Consider the following 15,600-nt stretch of genomic DNA (forward strand, 5'->3'; position numbering starts at 1 on the left):
TTATTATCCACACCAGTCTGTTAACAGGTTATTATCCACACCAGTCTGTTAACAGGTTATTATCCACACCAGTCTGTTAACAGGTTATTATCCACACCAGTCTGTAGTAGTTAACAGGTTATTATCCACACCAGTCTGTTAACAGGTTATTATCCACACCAGTCTGTTAACAGGTTATTATCCACACCAGCCTGTAGTAGTTAACAGGTTATTATCCACACCAGTCTGTTAACAGGTTATTATCCACACCAGTCTGTTAACAGGTTATTATCCACACCAGTCTGTTAACAGGTTATTATCCACACCAGTCTGTTAACAGGTTATTATCCACACCAGTCTGTAGTAGTTAACAGGTTATTATCCACACCAGTCTGTTAACAGGTTATTATCCACACCAGTCTGTAGTAGTTAACAGGCTATTATCCACACCAGTCTGTTAAGAGGTTATTATCCACACCAGTCTGTAGTAGTTAACAGGCTATTATCCACACCAGTCTGTTAACAGGTTATTATCCATACCAGTCTGTAGTAGTTAACAGGTTATTATCCACACCAGTCTGTGGTAGTTAACAGGTTATTATCCACACCAGTCTGTTAACAGGCTATTATCCACACCAGTCTGTAGTAGTTAACAGGTTATTATCCACACCAGTCTGTTAACAGGTTATTATCCACACCAGTCTGTTAACAGGTTATTATCCACACCAGTCTGTTAACAGGTTATTATCCACACCGGTCTGTTAACAGGTTATTATCCACACCAGTCTGTTAACAGGTTATTATCCACACCAGTCTGTTAACAGGTTATTATCCTCACCAGTCTGTAGTAGTTAACAGGTTATTATCCACACAAGTCTGTTAACAGGTTATTATCCACACCAGTCTGTAGTAGTTAACAGGTTATTATCCACACCAGTCTGTTAACAGGTTATTATCCACACCAGTCTGTTAACAGGTTATTATCCACACCAGTCTATAGTAGTTAACAGGTTATTATCCACACCGGTCTGTTAACAGGTTATTATCCACACCAGTCTGTTAACAGGTTATTATCCACACCAGTCTGTAGTAGTTAACAGGTTATTATCCACACCAGTCTGTTAACAGGTTATTATCCACACCAGTCTGTAGTAGTTTACAGGTTATTATCCACACCAGTCTGTTAACAGGTTATTATCCACACCAGACTGTAGTATTTTACAGGTTATTATTCACACCAGTCTGTTAACAGGTTATTATCCACACCAGTCTGTAGTAGTTAACAGGTTATTATCCACACCAGTCTGTTAACAGGTTATTATCCACACCAGTCTGTAGTAGTTAACAGGTTATTATCCACACCAGTCTGTTAACAGGCTATTATCCACACCAGTCTGTAGTAGTTAACAGGTTATTATCCACACCAGTCTGTTAACAGGTTATTATCCACACCAGTCTGTAGTAGTTAACAGGTTATTATCCACACCAGTCTGTAGTAGTTAACAGGTTATTATCCACACCAGTCTGTTAACAGGTTATTATCCACACCAGTCTGTTAACAGGTTATTATCCACACCAGTCTGTAGTAGTTAACATGTTATTATCCACACCAGTCTGTTAACAGGTTATTATCCACACTAGTCTGTAGTAGTTAACAGGTTATTATCCACACCAGTCTGTAGTAGTTAACAGGTTATTATCCACACCAGTCTGTTAACAGGCTATTATCCACACCAGTCTGTTAACAGGTTATTATCCACACCAGTCTGTTAACAGGTTATTATCCACACCAGTCTGTTAACAGGTTATTATCCACACCAGTCTGTAGTAGTTAACAGGTTATTATCCACACCAGTCTGTAAACAGGTTATTATCCACACCAGTCTGTAGTAGTTAACAGGCTATTATCCACACCAGTCTGTTAAGAGGTTATTATCCACACCAGTCTGTAGTAGTTAACAGGCTATTATCCACACCAGTCTGTTAACAGGTTATTATCCACACCAGTCTGTAGTAGTTAACAGGTTATTATCCACACCAGTCTGTAGTAGTTAACAGGTTATTATCCACACCAGTCTGTTAACAGGCTATTATCCACACCAGTCTGTAGTAGTTAACAGGTTATTATCCACACCAGTCTGTTAACAGGTTATTATCCACACCAGTCTGTAGTAGTTAACAGGTTATTATCCACACCAGTCTGTAGTAGTTAACAGGTTATTATCCACACCAGTCTGTTAACAGGTTATTATCCACACCAGTCTGTTAACAGGTTATTATCCACACCAGTCTGTAGTAGTTAACATGTTATTATCCACACCAGTCTGTTAACAGGTTATTATCCACACCAGTCTGTAGTAGTTAACAGGTTATTATCCACACCAGTCTGTAGTAGTTAACAGGTTATTATCCACACCAGTCTGTTAACAGGCTATTATCCACACCAGTCTGTTAACAGGTTATTATCCACACCAGTCTGTTAACAGGTTATTATCCACACCAGTCTGTTAACAGGTTATTATCCACACCAGTCTGTTAACAGGTTATTTTCCACACCGGTCTGTTAACAGGTTATTATCCACACCAGTCTGTTAACAGGTTATTATCCACACCAGTCTGTTAACAGGTTATTATCCTCACCAGTCTGTAGTAGTTAACAGGTTATTATCCACACAAGTCTGTTAACAGGTTATTATCCACACCAGTCTGTAGTAGTTAACAGGTTATTATCCACACCAGTCTGTTAACAGGTTATTATCCACACCAGTCTGTTAACAGGTTATTATCCACACCAGTCTATAGTAGTTAACAGGTTATTATCCACACCGGTCTGTTAACAGGTTATTATCCACACCAGTCTGTTAACAGGTTATTATCCACACCAGTCTGTAGTAGTTTACAGGTTATTATCCACACCAGTCTGTTAACAGGTTATTATCCACACCAGACTGTAGTATTTTACAGGTTATTATCCACACCAGTCTGTTAACAGGTTATTATCCACACCAGTCTGTAGTAGTTAACAGGTTATTATCCACACCAGTCTGTTAACAGGTTATTATCCACACCAGTCTGTTAACAGGTTATTATCCACACCAGTCTGTAGTAGTTAACAGGTTATTATCCACACCAGTCTGTTAACAGGTTATTATCCACACCAGTCTGTAGTAGTTAACAGGTTATTATCCACACCAGTCTGTTAACAGGTTATTATCCACACCAGTCTGTTAACAGGTTATTATCCACACCAGTCTGTTAACAGGTTATTATCCACACCAGTCTGTTAACAGGTTATTATCCACACCAGTCTGTTAACAGGTTATTATCAACACCAGTCTGTAGTAGTTAACAGGTTATTATCCACACCAGTCTGTTAACAGGTTATTATCCACACCAGTCTGTTAACAGGTTATTATCCACACCAGTCTGTTAACAGGTTATTATCCACACCAGTCTGTAGTAGTTAACAGGCTATTATCCACACCAGTCTGTTAACAGGTTATTATCCACACCAGTCTGTTAACAGGTTATTATCCACACCAGTCTGTTAACAGGTTATTATCCACACCAGTCTGTTAACAGGTTATTATCCACACCAGTCTGTTAACAGGTTATTATCCACACCAGTCTGTTAACAGGTTATTATCCACACCAGTCTGTTAACAGGTTATTATCCACACCAGTCTGTTAACAGGTTATTATCCACAACAGTCTGTAGTAGTTAACAGGTTATTATCCACACCAGTCTGTTAACAGGTTATTATCCACACCAGTCTGTTAATAGGTTATTATCCACACCAGCCTGTAGTAGTTAACAGGTTATTATCCACACCAGTCTGTTAACAGGTTATTATCCACACCAGTCTGTTAACAGGTTATTATCCACACCAGTCTGTTAACAGGTTATTATCCACACCAGTCTGTTAACAGGTTATAATCCACACCAGTCTGTAGTAGTTAACAGGTTATTATCCACACCAGTCTGTTAACAGGTTATTATCCACACCAGTCTGTAGTAGTTAACAGGCTATTATCCACACCAGTCTGTTAAGAGGTTATTATCCACACCAGTCTGTAGTAGTTAACAGGCTATTATCCACACCAGTCTGTTAACAGGTTATTATCCACACCAGTCTGTAGTAGTTAACAGGTTATTATCCACACCAGTCTGTAGTAGTTAACAGGTTATTATCCACACCAGTCTGTTAACAGGCTATTATCCACACCAGTCTGTAGTAGTTAACAGGTTATTATCCACACCAGTCTGTTAACAGGTTATTATCCACACCAGTCTGTAGTAGTTAACAGGTTATTATCCACACCAGTCTGTTAACAGGTTATTATCCACACCAGTCTGTTAACAGGTTATTATCCACACCAGTCTGTAGTAGTTAACAGGTTATTATCCACACCAGTCTGTTAACAGGTTATTATCCACACCAGTCTGTTAACAGGTTATTATCCACACCAGTCTGTTAACAGGTTATTATCCACACCAGTCTGTTAACAGGTTATTATCAACACCAGTCTGTAGTAGTTAACAGGTTATTATCCACACCAGTCTATTAACAGGTTATTATCCACACCAGTCTGTTAACAGGTTATTATCCACACCAGTCTGTAGTAGTTAACAGGTTATTATCCACACCAGTCTGTTAACAGGTTATTATCCACACCAGTCTGTAGTAGTTAACAGGCTATTATCCACACCAGTCTGTTAACAGGTTATTATCCACACCAGTCTGTTAACAGGTTATTATCCACACCAGTCTGTTAACAGGTTATTATCCACACCAGTCTGTTAACAGGTTATTATCCACACCAGTCTGTAGTAGTTAACAGGTTATTATCCACACCAGTCTGTTAACAGGTTATTATCCACACCAGTCTGTAGTAGTTAACAGGTTATTATCCACACCAGTCTGTTAACAGGTTATTATCCACACCAGTCTGTTAACAGGTTATTATCCACACCAGTCTGTTAACAGGTTATTATCCACACCAGTCTGTTAACAGGTTATTATCCACACCAGTCTGTTAACAGGTTATTATCCACACCAGTCTGTTAACAGGTTATTATCCACACCAGTCTGTAGTAGTTAACAGGTTATTATCCACACCAGTCTGTTAACAGGTTATTATCCACACCAGTCTGTTAACAGGTTATTATCCACACCAGCCTGTAGTAGTTAACAGGTTATTATCCACACCAGTCTGTTAACAGGTTATTATCCACACCAGTCTGTTAACAGGTTATTATCCACACCAGTCTGTTAACAGGTTATTATCCACACCAGTCTGTTAACAGGTTATTATCCACACCAGTCTGTAGTAGTTAACAGGTTATTATCCACACCAGTCTGTTAACAGGTTATTATCCACACCAGTCTGTAGTAGTTAACAGGCTATTATCCACACCAGTCTGTTAAGAGGTTATTATCCACACCAGTCTGTAGTAGTTAACAGGCTATTATCCACACCAGTCTGTTAACAGGTTATTATCCATACCAGTCTGTAGTAGTTAACAGGTTATTATCCACACCAGTCTGTGGTAGTTAACAGGTTATTATCCACACCAGTCTGTTAACAGGCTATTATCCACACCAGTCTGTAGTAGTTAACAGGTTATTATCCACACCAGTCTGTTAACAGGTTATTATCCACACCAGTCTGTAGTAGTTAACAGGTTATTATCCACACCAGTCTGTAGTAGTTAACAGGTTATTATCCACACCAGTCTGTTAACAGGTTATTATCCACACCAGTCTGTTAACAGGTTATTATCCACACCAGTCTGTAGTAGTTAACATGTTATTATCCACACCAGTCTGTTAACAGGTTATTATCCACACCAGTCTGTAGTAGTTAACAGGTTATTATCCACACCAGTCTGTAGTAGTTAACAGGTTATTATCCACACCAATCTGTTAACAGGCTATTATCCACACCAGTCTGTTAACAGGTTATTATCCACACCAGTCTGTAGTAGTTAACAGGTTATTATCCACACCAGTCTGTTAACAGGTTATTATCCACACCAGTCTGTTAACAGGTTATTATCCACACCAGTCTGTTAACAGGTTATTATCCACACCAGTCTGTTAACAGGTTATTATCCACACCAGTCTGTTAACAGGTTATTATCCACACCAGTCTGTTAACAGGTTATTATCCACACCAGTCTGTTAACAGGTTATTATCCACACCAGTCTGTTAACAGGTTATTATCCACACCAGTCTATAGTAGTTAACAGGTTATTATCCACACCAGTCTGTTAACAGGTTATTATCCACACCAGTCTGTAGTAGTTAACATGTTATTATCCACACCAGTCTGTTAACAGGTTATTATCCACACCAGTCTGTAGTAGTTAACAGGTTATTATCCACACCAGTCTGTAGTAGTTAACAGGTTATTATCCACACCAGTCTGTTAACAGGTTATTATCCACACCAGTCTGTTAACAGGTTATTATCCACACCAGTCTGTAGTAGTTAACATGTTATTATCCACACCAGTCTGTTAACAGGTTATTATCCACACCAGTCTGTAGTAGTTAACAGGTTATTATCCACACCAGTCTGTAGTAGTTAACAGGTTATTATCCACACCAGTCTGTTAACAGGCTATTATCCACACCAGTCTGTTAACAGGTTATTATCCACACCAGTCTGTTAACAGGTTATTATCCACACCAGTCTGTTAACAGGTTATTATCCACACCAGTCTGTTAACAGGTTATTATCCACACCGGTCTGTTAACAGGTTATTATCCACACCAGTCTGTTAACAGGTTATTATCCACACCAGTCTGTTAACAGGTTATTATCCTCACCAGTCTGTTAACAGGTTATTATCCACACCAGTCTGTTAACAGGTTATTATCCACACCAGTCTGTTAACAGGTTATTATCCACACCAGTCTGTTAACAGGTTATTATCCACACCAGTCTGTTAACAGGTTATTATCCACACCAGTCTGTAGTAGTTAACAGGTTATTATCCACACCAGTCTGTTAACAGGTTATTATCCACACCAGTCTGTTAACAGGTTATTATCCACACCAGCCTGTAGTAGTTAACAGGTTATTATCCACACCAGTCTGTTAACAGGTTATTATCCACACCAGTCTGTTAACAGGTTATTATCCACACCAGTCTGTTAACAGGTTATTATCCACACCAGTCTGTTAACAGGTTATTATCCACACCAGTCTGTAGTAGTTAACAGGTTATTATCCACACCAGTCTGTTAACAGGTTATTATCCACACCAGTCTGTAGTAGTTAACAGGCTATTATCCACACCAGTCTGTTAAGAGGTTATTATCCACACCAGTCTGTAGTAGTTAACAGGCTATTATCCACACCAGTCTGTTAACAGGTTATTATCCACACCAGTCTGTAGTAGTAGACAGGTTATTATCCACACCAGTCTGTAGTAGTTAACAGGTTATTATCCACACCAGTCTGTTAACAGGCTATTATCCACACCAGTCTGTAGTAGTTAACAGGTTATTATCCACACCAGTCTGTTAACAGGTTATTATCCACACCAGTCTGTAGTAGTTAACATGTTATTATCCACACAAGTCTGTTAACAGGTTATTATCCACACCAGTCTGTTAACAGGTTATTATCCACACCGGTCTGTTAACAGGTTATTATCCACACCAGTCTGTTAACAGGTTATTATCCACACCAGTCTGTTAACAGGTTATTATCCTCACCAGTCTGTTAACAGGTTATTATCCACACCAGTCTGTTAACAGGTTATTATCCACACCAGTCTGTTAACAGGTTATTATCCACACCAGTCTGTTAACAGGTTATTATCCACACCAGTCTGTTAACAGGTTATTATCCACACCAGTCTGTAGTAGTTAACAGGTTATTATCCACACCAGTCTGTTAACAGGTTATTATCCACACCAGTCTGTTAACAGGTTATTATCCACACCAGCCTGTAGTAGTTAACAGGTTATTATCCACACCAGTCTGTTAACAGGTTATTATCCACACCAGTCTGTTAACAGGTTATTTTCCACACCAGTCTGTTAACAGGTTATTATCCACACCAGTCTGTTAACAGGTTATTATCCACACCAGTCTGTAGTAGTTAACAGGTTATTATCCACACCAGTCTGTTAACAGGTTATTATCCACACCAGTCTGTAGTAGTTAACAGGCTATTATCCACACCAGTCTGTTAAGAGGTTATTATCCACACCAGTCTGTAGTAGTTAACAGGCTATTATCCACACCAGTCTGTTAACAGGTTATTATCCACACCAGTCTGTAGTAGTTAACAGGTTATTATCCACACCAGTCTGTAGTAGTTAACAGGTTATTATCCACACCAGTCTGTTAACAGGCTATTATCCACACCAGTCTGTAGTAGTTAACAGGTTATTATCCACACCAGTCTGTTAACAGGTTATTATCCACACCAGTCTGTTAACAGGTTATTATCCACACCAGTCTGTTAACAGGTTATTATCCACACCAGTCTGTAGTAGTTAACATGTTATTATCCACACCAGTCTGTTAACAGGTTATTATCCACACCAGTCTGTAGTAGTTAACAGGTTATTATCCACACCAGTCTGTAGTAGTTAACAGGTTATTATCCACACCAGTCTGTTAACAGGCTATTATCCACACCAGTCTGTTAACAGGTTATTATCCACACCAGTCTGTAGTAGTTAACAGGTTATTATCCACACCAGTCTGTTAACAGGTTATTATCCACACCAGTCTGTTAACAGGTTATTATCCACACCAGTCTGTTAACAGGTTATTATCCACACCAGTCTGTTAACAGGTTATTATCCACACCAGTCTGTTAACAGGTTATTATCCACACCAGTCTGTTAACAGGTTATTATCCACACCAGTCTGTTAACAGGTTATTATCCACACCAGTCTGTTAACAGGTTATTATCCACACCAGTCTATAGTAGTTAACAGGTTATTATCCACACCAGTCTGTTAACAGGTTATTATCCACACCAGTCTGTAGTAGTTAACATGTTATTATCCACACCAGTCTGTTAACAGGTTATTATCCACACCAGTCTGTAGTAGTTAACAGGTTATTATCCACACCAGTCTGTAGTAGTTAACAGGTTATTATCCACACCAGTCTGTTAACAGGTTATTATCCACACCAGTCTGTTAACAGGTTATTATCCACACCAGTCTGTAGTAGTTAACATGTTATTATCCACACCAGTCTGTTAACAGGTTATTATCCACACCAGTCTGTAGTAGTTAACAGGTTATTATCCACACCAGTCTGTAGTAGTCAACAGGTTATTATCCACACCAGTCTGTTAACAGGCTATTATCCACACCAGTCTGTTAACAGGTTATTATCCACACCAGTCTGTTAACAGGTTATTATCCACACCAGTCTGTTAACAGGTTATTATCCACACCAGTCTGTTAACAGGTTATTATCCACACCGGTCTGTTAACAGGTTATTATCCACACCAGTCTGTTAACAGGTTATTATCCACACCAGTCTGTAGTAGTTAACAGGTTATTATCCACACCAGTCTGTAGTAGTTAACAGGTTATTATCCACACCAGTCTGTTAACAGGCTATTATCCACACCAGTCTGTTAACAGGTTATTATCCACACCAGTCTGTTAACAGGTTATTATCCACACCAGTCTGTTAACAGGTTATTATCCACACCGGTCTGTTAACAGGTTATTATCCACACCAGTCTGTTAACAGGTTATTATCCACACCAGTCTGTAGTAGTTAACAGGTTATTATCCACACCAGTCTGTAGTAGTTAACAGGTTATTATCCACACCAGTCTGTTAACAGGTTATTATCCACACCAGTCTGTTAACAGGTTATTATCCACACCAGTCTGTAGTAGTTAACATGTTATTATCCACACCAGTCTGTTAACAGGTTATTATCCACACCAGTCTGTAGTAGTTAACAGGTTATTATCCACACCAGTCTGTAGTAGTTAACAGGTTATTATCCACACCAGTCTGTTAACAGGCTATTATCCACACCAGTCTGTTAACAGGTTATTATCCACACCAGTCTGTAGTAGTTAACAGGTTATTATCCACACCAGTCTGTTAACAGGTTATTATCCACACCAGTCTGTTAACAGGTTATTATCCACACCAGTCTGTTAACAGGTTATTATCCACACCAGTCTGTTAACAGGTTATTATCCACACCAGTCTGTTAACAGGTTATTATCCACACCAGTCTGTTAACAGGTTATTATCCACACCAGTCTGTTAACAGGTTATTATCCACACCAGTCTGTTAACAGGTTATTATCCACACCAGTCTATAGTAGTTAACAGGTTATTATCCACACCAGTCTGTTAACAGGTTATTATCCACACCAGTCTGTAGTAGTTAACATGTTATTATCCACACCAGTCTGTTAACAGGTTATTATCCACACCAGTCTGTAGTAGTTAACAGGTTATTATCCACACCAGTCTGTAGTAGTTAACAGGTTATTATCCACACCAGTCTGTTAACAGGTTATTATCCACACCAGTCTGTTAACAGGTTATTATCCACACCAGTCTGTAGTAGTTAACATGTTATTATCCACACCAGTCTGTTAACAGGTTATTATCCACACCAGTCTGTAGTAGTTAACAGGTTATTATCCACACCAGTCTGTAGTAGTTAACAGGTTATTATCCACACCAGTCTGTTAACAGGCTATTATCCACACCAGTCTGTTAACAGGTTATTATCCACACCAGTCTGTTAACAGGTTATTATCCACACCAGTCTGTTAACAGGTTATTATCCACACCAGTCTGTTAACAGGTTATTATCCACACCGGTCTGTTAACAGGTTATTATCCACACCAGTCTGTTACAGGTTATTATCCTCACCAGTCTGTAGTAGTTAACAGGTTATTATCCACACCAGTCTGTTAACAGGTTATTATCCACACCAGTCTGTAGTAGTTAACAGGTTATTATCCACACCAGTCTGTTAACAGGTTATTATCCACACCAGTCTGTTAACAGGTTATTATCCACACCAGTCTATAGTAGTTAACAGGTTATTATCCACACCGGTCTGTTAACAGGTTATTATCCACACCAGTCTGTTAACAGGTTATTATCCACACCAGTCTGTAGTAGTTAACAGGTTATTATCCACACCAGTCTGTTAACAGGTTATTATCCACACCAGTCTGTAGTAGTTTACAGGTTATTATCCACACCAGTCTGTTAACAGGTTATTATCCACACGATACTGTAGTAGTTTACAGGTTATTATCCACACCAGTCTGTTAACAGGTTATTATCCACACCAGTCTGTAGTAGTTAACAGGTTATTATCCACACCAGTCTGTTAACAGGTTATTATCCACACCAGTCTGTTAACAGGTTATTATCCACACCAGTCTGTAGTAGTTAACAGGTTATTATCCACACCAGTCTGTTAACAGGTTATTATCCACACCAGTCTGTAGTAGTTAACAGGTTATTATCCACACCAGTCTGTTAACAGGTTATTATCCACACCAGTCTGTTAACAGGTTATTATCCACACCAGTCTGTTAACAGGTTATTATCAACACCAGTCTGTAGTAGTTAACAGGTTATTATCCACACCAGTCTGTTAACAGGTTATTATCCACACCAGTCTGTTAACAGGTTATTATCCACACCAGTCTGTAGTAGTTAACAGGTTATTATCCACACCAGTCTGTTAACAGGTTATTATCCACACCAGTCTGTAGTAGTTAACAGGCTATTATCCACACCAGTCTGTTAACAGGTTATTATCCACACCAGTCTGTTAACAGGTTATTATCCACACCAGTCTGTTAACAGGTTATTATCCACACCAGTCTGTTAACAGGTTATTATCCACACCAGTCTGTAGTAGTTAACAGGTTATTATCCACACCAGTCTGTTAACAGGTTATTATCCACACCAGTCTGTAGTAGTTAACAGGTTATTATCCACACCAGTCTGTTAACAGGTTATTATCCACACCAGTCTGTTAACAGGTTATTATCCACACCAGTCTGTTAACAGGTTATTATCCACACCAGTCTGTTAACAGGTTATTATCCACACCAGTCTGTTAACAGGTTATTATCCACACCAGTCTGTTAACAGGTTATTATCCACACCAGTCTGTTAACAGGTTATTATCCACACCAGTCTGTTAACAGGTTATTATCCACACCAGTCTGTAGTAGTTAACAGGTTATTATCCACACCAGTCTGTTAACAGGTTATTATCCACACCAGTCTGTTAACAGGTTATTATCCACACCAGTCTGTTAACAGGTTATTATCCACACCAGTCTGTTAACAGGTTATTATCCACACCAGTCTGTAGTAGTTAACAGGTTATTATCCACACCAGTCTGTTAACAGGTTATTATCCACACCAGTCTGTAGTAGTTAACAGGCTATTATCCACACCAGTCTGTTAAGAGGTTATTATCCACACCAGTCTGTAGTAGTTAACAGGCTATTATCCACACCAGTCTGTTAACAGGTTATTATCCACACCAGTCTGTAGTAGTTAACAGGTTATTATCCACACCAGTCTGTAGTAGTTAACAGGTTATTATCCACACCAGTCTGTTAACAGGCTATTATCCACACCAGTCTGTAGTAGTTAACAGGTTATTATCCACACCAGTCTGTTAACAGGTTATTATCCACACCAGTCTGTAGTAGTTAACAGGTTATTATCCACACCAGTCTGTAGTAGTTAACAGGTTATTATCCACACCAGTCTGTTAACAGGTTATTATCCACACCAGTCTGTTAACAGGTTATTATCCACACCAGTCTGTAGTAGTTAACATGTTATTATCCACACCAGTCTGTTAACAGGTTATTATCCACACCAGTCTGTAGTAGTTAACAGGTTATTATCCACACCAGTCTGTAGTAGTTAACAGGTTATTATCCACACCAGTCTGTTAACAGGTTATTATCCACACCAGTCTGTAGTAGTTAACAGGTTATTATCCACACCAGTCTGTTAACAGGTTATTATCCACACCAGTCTGTTAACAGGTTATTATCCACACCAGTCTGTTAACAGGTTATTATCCACACCAGTCTGTTAACAGGTTATTATCCACACCAGTCTGTAGTAGTTAACAGGTTATTATCCACACCAGTCTGTTAACAGGTTATTATCCACACCAGTCTGTTAACAGGTTATTATCCACACCAGTCTGTTATCAGGTTATTATCCACACCAGTCTATAGTAGTTAACAGGTTATTATCCACACCAGTCTGTTAACAGGTTATTATCCACACCAGTCTGTAGTAGTTAACATGTTATTATCCACACCAGTCTGTTAACAGGTTATTATCCACACCAGTCTGTAGTAGTTAACAGGTTATTATCCACACCAGTCTGTAGTAGTTAACAGATTATTATCCACACCAGTCTGTTAACAGGTTATTATCCACACCAGTCTGTTAACAGGTTATTATCCACACCAGTCTGTTAACAGGTTATTATCCACACCAGTCTGTTAACAGGTTATTATCAACACCAGTCTGTAGTAGTTAACAGGTTATTATCCACACCAGTCTGTTAGCAGGTTATTATCCACACCAGTCTGTTAACAGGTTATTATCCTCACCAGTCTGTAGTAGTTAACAGGTTATTATCCACACCAGTCTGTTAACAGGTTATTATCCACACCAGTCTGTAGTAGTTAACATGTTATTATCCACACCAGTCTGTTAACAGGTTATTATCCACACCAGTCTGTAGTAGTTAGCAGGTTATTATCCACACCAGTCTGTAGTAGTTAACAGGTTATCATCCACACCAGTCTGTTAACAGGTTATTATCCACACCAGTCTGTTAACAGGTTATTATCCTCACCAGTCTGTAGTAGTTAACAGGTTATTATCCACACCAGTCTGTTAACAGGTTATTATCCACACCAGTCTGTTAACAGGTTATTATCCACACCAGTCTGTAGTAGTTAACATGTTATTATCCACACCAGTCTGTTAACAGGTTATTATCCACACCAGTCTGTTAACAGGTTATTATCCACACCAGCCTGTAGTAGTTAACAGGTTATTATCCACACCAGTCTGTTAACAGTTTATTATCCACACCAGTCTGTAGTAGTTAACAGGTTATTATCCACACCAGTCTGTAGTAGTTAACAGGTTATTATCCACACCAGTCTGTTAACAGGTTATTATCCACACCAGTCTGTTAACAGGTTATTATCAACACCAGTCTGTAGTAGTTAACAGGTTATTATCCACACCAGTCTGTTAGCAGGTTATTATCCACACCAGTCTGGTAACAGGTTATTATCCACACCAGTCTGTTAACAGGTTATTATCCACACCAGTCTGTTAACAGGTTATTATCCTCACCAGTCTGTTAACAGGTTATTATCCACACCAGTCTGTAGTAGTTAACAGGTTATTATCCACACCAGTCTGTTAACAGGTTATTATCCACACCAGTCAGTTAACAGGTTATTATCCACACCAGTCTGTAGTAGTTATCAGGTTATTATCCATTGTAGTTCTCTGTAATGAACACCAGTCTGTAGTCGTGAATTGACGGTGTACTTCCTCCTCCCATCCTGCAGGTGGCGCCCTTCCTCCAGAGAGCCCCGGGGTTCCAGGACCTGCAGGGGGTTTGGAGCAGGTGATTATTTACATTGAAATGAATTGAGACTGTGTTTCTGATACACATTGAAGTGAATTGAGACTGTGTTTCTGATACACATTGAAGTGAATTGAGACTGTGTTTCTGATACACATTGGAATGAATTTAGACTGTGTTTCTGATACACATTGGAATGAATTGAGACTGTATTTCTGATACACATTGAATTGAATTGAGACTGTGTTTCTGATACACATTGAATTGAATTGAGACTGTGTTTCTGATACACATTGAAGTGAATTTAGACTGTGTTTCTGATACACATTTAAGTGAATTGAGACTGTGTTTCTGATACACATTGAATTGAATTGAGACTGTGTTTCTGATACACATTGAATTGAATTTAGACTGTGTTTCTGATACACATTGAAGTGAATTTAGACTGTGTTTCTGATACACATTGAATTGAATTGAGACTGTGTTTCTGATACACATTGAAGTGAATTTAGACTGTGTTTCTGATACACATTGAAGTGAATTGAGACTGTGTTTCTGATACACATTGAAGTGAATTTATACTGTGTTTCTGATACACAATGAAATTAAACACAGACTGTCAATCAGGAAACTCTCTGTTATGTTGTGGTGGACAGCCATTATAAGTGCTTAACGGGAAACTGGTAAAAATTATGTTTGTAGTGTAGCTAGCCACTGAATGGCCTCTGAATTCACTACCACTGTCAGCATGCAGTCGGAGCTATAACCACTTTTGGAGCTAACTAGCGCTCTCAAACCTGACCCTGATGTCTACAGAAGATGGTAGTTTTATACATAACATGGCTAACTTAGCTAGCTAACATACACTTAGAGAAAAAAAGTTACATTAAGATGCTAACTTAGCTAGCTAACATACACTAAGAGAAAACAAGTTACATTGAGTGGCTAACTTAGCTAGCTAACATACACTTAGAGA

The 15,600-nt window shown here is 38.9% G+C and overlaps 1 protein-coding gene across 1 annotated transcript in view; it reads left to right on the forward strand.

Moving 5' to 3' along the window:
* The window catches only part of vap (vascular associated protein), a 70,121-nt gene that overhangs the window by 25,936 nt on the left and 28,585 nt on the right, over positions 1–15,600 (forward strand). Inside the window, exon 2 of the mRNA XM_090194707.1 lies at positions 14,608–14,666. The gene's annotated coding sequence lies outside the window, so the exon portion shown is untranslated. The remainder of the gene's footprint in view (positions 1–14,607; positions 14,667–15,600) is intronic.

Source organism: Oncorhynchus mykiss, chromosome 13 (assembly GCF_057628025.1).
Source record: "Oncorhynchus mykiss isolate SJ-2025 chromosome 13, ASM5762802v1, whole genome shotgun sequence".
NCBI lineage: Eukaryota > Metazoa > Chordata > Actinopteri > Salmoniformes > Salmonidae > Oncorhynchus > Oncorhynchus mykiss.